Genomic DNA, 6,817 nt, shown 5'->3' on the forward strand with positions numbered 1-6,817 from the left:
ATACTTCAAACACTATATATAGTATATTTCTAACACTATTACTATTTATATATATATATATATTTTTTTTTTTACGTATATACTCTCAATATCTTTATTATGTATATATTCATTGTTTTTATTTCACGTTGGATGCTATTATTACGTTTAATATATCGCATGCATTGTTATTGTTTTAATATTTTTGTCATATTTATTATTTGTTTCAGTGTATTTCCAACTCGTTTATTTTTTGTCTCCCGCCCATTTTATATCATTCTGTTGTTCATTACTTTAAAGATTTTTATTCATGTTTTTATTAATTTCAATAAATAAGGCAATGTTTCACATTTTGGAACGTCGAAGAATTGTGCCCTAACTTACGGGGTTTCGGTTCTCTCTTTGGTTCTAAATAGCTAAATATCCTTTTGAGTTTTGAAATACACGGATTTCCAATATAAATTAAAAGACGACCTTCTGCTCGGGAATTCATGGTATTGTGTCCTAACTTACGGGATGTGATACTCCGATATCTCGAGATAAGGAAATCTTTAAACAAATCGATTTAAGCCAATTCAAGAATTTTAAAATCAGTATTAATAGAAAAGATCGTATTTCAAGTCCCTTCCCGATTTTTAATTTTCGACATTAAGACACTAACTAATCAATTCGGTACCAATTTTTGGGCGTGTCGAGGGTGCTAATCCTTCCTCGCACGTAACTGACTCCTGAACTCATTCTCTCAAGTTTCGTAGACCAAAGGCCCTGTTTTAGTAAACTAAAATTGATTTATTAAAACAAAGGTGATCCGATCACACCTAATAAAAGATCGATGGCGACTCCTATTTTAATTTTCACTTTCAAACAAAGTCGATCCCCGTTTTCAAAAGAATGGTTTCGACACCCATATCTGACTGTCAGGCTGAGTGTCATCCCTAACCGTCAGCCACCACTGATATGCTTCATCGTGAAGCAATAAAATAGCCCCATTGAGCTTCTGCTTGGCAGAGAAATCCAGATAATCCATAATACACTCTGTGGCCTTCATCCAGTACTCGGTCACATTAGGAGCAACTCTAGCGATACCCTAAATACCTTAGCCCCATTGGACTAGAGTCTTTCTATAACCGACCCATGGCCTCCAGAACTAGTGTTGGACCCAACGACCCTCTCCAAAATCCGTAGCATGGCCTGGGACAGGGCGTCATTCCCATCCGCACGATCATGATATCTAGTCCCAGATACAGTCTCAGTAACAGGGGACACCAGTGTCTCACCAGTGTCCAGATTCAGAATCGTATCAGATGCGAAGGACTCAGCTCGAGCCCCTCTATGGCCCCTACCACGGCCTCTAGTACCCTATCCACAAGTACCACGTGTGCCCATCGTAATTTCAAATTAATCTGTATTAAAATTTTATGCAAATCAGTTTATAGTTTTGATATTTGTTAACAGATATTTTATGCAGAAAAGTTATCAGAGTATCTAGAGTCTGTTATCGCAAATCGTAGTTTACTATGGTTTTTAGTCTACACCACCTAGAGTGTTTCAATAAAGTATAGTACCTACAGTAGTTTCATAGCATACATTAGTATTTCAAACAGATCCATACAGTATATTCTAAGCATGCTTTTAGACAATTTTAAATAGATTTTTAGAAACTTACAGGATCGGCGCCGAAGATTCAGTGTACCACGATTTATCAAAAATATTTCAGATTGTTTCACAAATCATTTCTTAAAACCAAATTTAAAACCCAATCTACAGTCAAGTTTTTAACTTGGCTCTGATACCACCAAATGTAACACCCCAAACCCAACCTAGATGTTATGGTCGAATCCGACGATGTCACATGAGAGTGTTTTAAATGAATCGTATCAAGTCATAAAACCGTTCCAATTGCTACCTTTTAATTAGAAGGAAAATCGTGTAAAGATTGAGTTACCTTGAAAACATTTCTTTATCCCGAAAGCTTTTGAAACCCATTTATTTCTATTATTTAAGAAACCATTTCTATTTACGAAAACTCTTAACTAAGTTTTAAAAAAATATGATTTGGCGTTGCAGTTCATATTCTATAATCACAGTTCAAAAACCCAGATTTAAAACCATAGTCCAAGTCCAAAAATTACATCAAAATTTTTGAAATTAATAAATGCGTAATAGTAGAAAATTCATAAACCAAAACATATGTGGTTGTGGTCACCGTCGAGTCCTCCATCATACTAATCTGCCTACTGCTGGGGATTACCTGAACAGATAAACAAATAAAGGGTGAGTTTTCTCAAACTCAGTGTGTACATCCCCACAGTTCAGCATGCATAATCAATAGCAGGATACAATCATAAATCGCGATTGAGCCCTTTACAAAATCGGTGGGGCCCTTTACCCCTCAAAAATAGAATCGGATACAATCTTAGGGCTTCAACCCGCCTCAGATATAACATACATATCATATTATAATATCAGAAACATGCCCACCAACCCTCCACACCAACTCTGTCCAACCCGACACACCATGTGGGGATAAAATCGACCCACCCATCCCTACACACCAAATATGGGGATAAAATCAACCCATCCAACCCTACACGCTAGAGAGTATCGTAGTACAACACATATTGTAAATACGTAGCTTAGCTACTAGATAACGGGCTTATGAAGCCCTTCAGTACTTCCTTCTCTTCATCAGACCCACCCCAATGCAATGCATCATACAAGAATGGCATGCTATAGTACAGATTCACAATCATATACTCATAATCATATCAGAACATATACATATACATATACATGCATCACAGTATCATCTTATAGATAGGGGTCTAAGTAATGCTTATCGACCCTACGATAGGTCACAGTCGTCTTGGGTGACCCGTGCAACCTTACAGTACAATTTAGAAAAATGGGTTCACACGCCCATGTGGCCTGCCCGTATGGGTCCACAGGCCCATATGGCCAACACGGCCCAAACTGGCCTTGGCCGCATGGATCACACGGCCTGTCCCAAATTCCTACACGCTTGTGTGGTTCACTCGTGTGGGCCCACACGCCCGTATGGCCCATACGACCTAATTGACCTTGGCCATGTCTCACACATGGCTTACCAGCCTTCACACGGCCGTGTCCGTCGTGCCCGTATTGCGTGCGCAGTGCCTGATTCGTCTACCCCATGCCGTGTGTTGTCACACGACCTACCAAACGGGTGACCACACGCCCGTGTGGCATCGATAGTAAGCTTTTCGGCTTTCACTGAATCTCATTTTCAGTGCGTTCGGAGTACACAACTGACTCGATTTCACGATGAGAGCAATCCCGAGCACTCCAGAACCTATAATCCCCATACTTAAATTAAGAATCGGACTTAATCACAATTTAACTTGCAATAATGAAACCAATGACAATGCTTATACAAATGCTTGACTTACCTTTGACACCTTACGATTCAGCTCGGTAGTAGCCCCGTTCCAGAAATTCCTTCCTGACAAAACAGAAAATAGAACCTCCGTTCAGTAACTTAAAACCAAAACGACACTACTCCTAAATCACTTACCACTGTCAACTGAGCGGAGTGTAGACCTTAGCAAAACAAGAACGAGCGAAACAAAAGGAGGAACCAACGATTAAAATGAGGCAAAAAAAATGGGAAAAAAGAAAAATGACGTCAGAAAATTTAGGGAAAAAAAGAAGGGAGCCAAAATTGGGAAGAAAAAGAAAAGAAAAACCTATCAGATGGCATAATCATTATTTTTCTCTCCCACTAACCCACACAATCATAACTACCTGAGAGTTTCGCTCCACCAAAACTCTAACACAGAACCGAGCAAAAATATATTATTTTTGCTCGTGCTGGTATTCGAACACAAGACCTCTAGCAAAACGACACATTACTTAACCACCAGACTAGCAGGCCCATTCTGATATGGTTTTGCAATTAATTAAACTTAAGCCTACTGAGTAACGTTAAGGCTTTATTCAGAAAAATATCAAAATTTGCTAAATATAGGGCTTGAACTTAGGACCTTTCACACACACCCAGAACACTTAACCACTAAAGCAGATACATAGTTATGTTAAATAATTACAGAAACAATTTTATGAAATTTGGGGCGTTACAAGTACACTGCTCATATAGGTGTAATGTCAATTAAAGGATATTTTGTTTTAGTGGGAGTTTGGATTTTTTAAATGCTTTTATATTATAAACACATTTTCAGTTTAAAGATATTAAGTTTATTTTCTGCAGAAATAAAGTTTTTTTTGGTTTATTCACACTCTAATTTTGGTAAGGTTTGATCTCACTAAGGAGAACCAGTTGGAAATAGACATGTTTAGATCATATTGCATGTAATTTCCATACTACACATCCATACTTGATCTATGTCATTTGGTTGTATTAATATACGTGATCTTGGATGGATTTAGTTACGATATATGTAACAAAAGTTGCATTGGTTCTATATTAACATAATTAATGGACGAGATTGTTTGGAATACCTTTTGTATATGATAGTAAAATTTTGAGCTCATAAAGTTATATAATGACATGTAATTATAGAGTAATTAGTATATATATGTGGTCCAAGTGGGAGATTGTTGGAAAATATGGACATGACATATATAATAAGGGTAATTACATGTTATTATTTATTATCATGATAGGTTAGCCCAAATCAAAAGTGATCTAATTTGGTTAAAGTTTTATTGGGCTTTAATTATTAAATAAAGTATGGTCAAATATGTGTAGATACTCTAGTAATTGAGTTCTAATCAAATTCTAATTAATGATGGGCTAATTAGAATTTGATTAGAACTAATATGCCAAGGTTATAATATTAGGATTATGGTCCCCAAATTATACACAAGATATCTTTTCTAATATCCCATCATTAGGAAAGAGAGATCAGATATTCTCTGAATTTCTTGTGTGCTAATTTGGAAGATCAAATCCCCAAGATTCGGCAAAACTTCAAGGAATTCATGGATTCAGGTACACTTCCGCATCTAGTTTTGTTCTTGATTTATTTTTGATGATTTGACATGATAGATTATGATTTATTAAGTTTTATTTCAAATTTATGTTACAAAACTAACAGGAACTACTTCTACTCCTGAGATCCTCTCCAGGGTTCCATCTTTGTAGACTTTAAGGTAAGGAAAACTTCGGTGTTAGAGTAATGAATAAAGGTGGTTAGTCAGTTAGTCAAGACTGTTAGTAGTAGTTAAGTGGTTAGTCAGTAACTGTAAGGGTTAGCTTCAGCTATATAAAGATGTATGTACTTCCTATTCAGCAAGTCTTTGAGAAATAGTAAAAATAGTATTCTTCAAATATCATTTTGTGTATAATTCAACATTCGGAAGTTTCGGATCCCATGTTTTTATCGGAAAACTGTGAAGACAAAAAAACCCAACACAACTCTGAGATTCTGGCAAGCAGAGTGAGGGAAAAGGGGGGAAGAAATTTTATTATATGATTAAGGAAAAATGGGAGAGACGATTTGCACCAACTAAAAGACAGCTCTTTGTAACAACACAAAGATTGTTTGGTGCATTACACTCATTTTTATAGAGTTAGATTAGCTTCGACGACAAGCTCCAAACAAAAAAAAAAAAAAAAGATTTTGTTAGGGAAGGCTACGATCATTTTATTTTCAATCAACCAACAACTCTTGGAGGTCATCATGGTCATTGCCAATGGCCAGAAGACCGAGTCTTCCCCCCCCAAAAAAAAAAAAAGTTTGGACGTTCTCAATTGTCTATGCCTCTCATTAATCCATGGGGATTTTATTACTTAACAAATAAATAATCATGGGCCATGCATGAATACAGCAAGCATCTTTGTCTTATCTATCTATCTATATATATTTGTTTATTGTTATGACATACTCATAATCCAATTTGCAATTCATAATTAACTTTGTTATCAGGAAAATAATAATGGAATTTTAACGTAGTATGACCATAACCACAAATTTTAGCTTTACTACGATTTGAAGTTTAGTTCGGAAAACTTGAAATTTTCTTTTTTGAAAAAATTATATTAGGATATATTAAAAACTTTAATTTTAAGGCATCAATTAAATACAGTCATGTAATACATAAAATTTTATTATACAGACATGTACTAAAATTTTAGAATTATTTTAATATAATATAATTTTTATTATTGTTTTATTTTTGAGGATCACTTTTTTATTCTTGACTGATTCTCGGAAACTCTTAAAGCAGCCAGACAATTGGAATCAACAAGAGCAGTTGTACTAACGAAATCTCAATAACTACAAATATATATATAATTAAAAGTTTATGTGAATTTGATAGGGAATGGAAAGCTTCACTTTTGTTAAAATCTTATTATACACTTACATTTTAGTTTCTTTATTTGAAAAAATAAGTAAATTAGTCCATGTATATTAGATAAGTAAGCAAAGTAACCTATCCGATAAAATTTGGTATTTATATATAATGTATAGTAATAATTTTATCCTCAACCTTTACACATTTATTCAATTTGGTTACTACTCTTTTATTGAAGTAAATTAGAAATATTTGAAACTAAAAGGCTAAAGGGTCAAAAGGCTTTAGTAACAAATTTAAAAAAAATCAATTAAACCCTTCTAGATTTTAAAAATTATAAAAAAATTATTACATTTTCATTAAAGAATAACAATACCGATCCAATAAAAGAGTAGGGTCAATTTCCTTTTAAATCTTATAACTATTAGATTTTAATGGACATATATTATTATTTTTAATAAATAATTTTTGTTTATGATTTTATATTTTTAATAATTTTTAAATTTTAAAAGGTTTTTTTTAAAAAAATTGTTACTAAGGC

The sequence above is a fragment of the Gossypium arboreum genome, chromosome 3 (assembly GCF_025698485.1).
Source record: "Gossypium arboreum isolate Shixiya-1 chromosome 3, ASM2569848v2, whole genome shotgun sequence".
In the NCBI taxonomy this organism is placed as follows: domain Eukaryota; kingdom Viridiplantae; phylum Streptophyta; class Magnoliopsida; order Malvales; family Malvaceae; genus Gossypium; species Gossypium arboreum.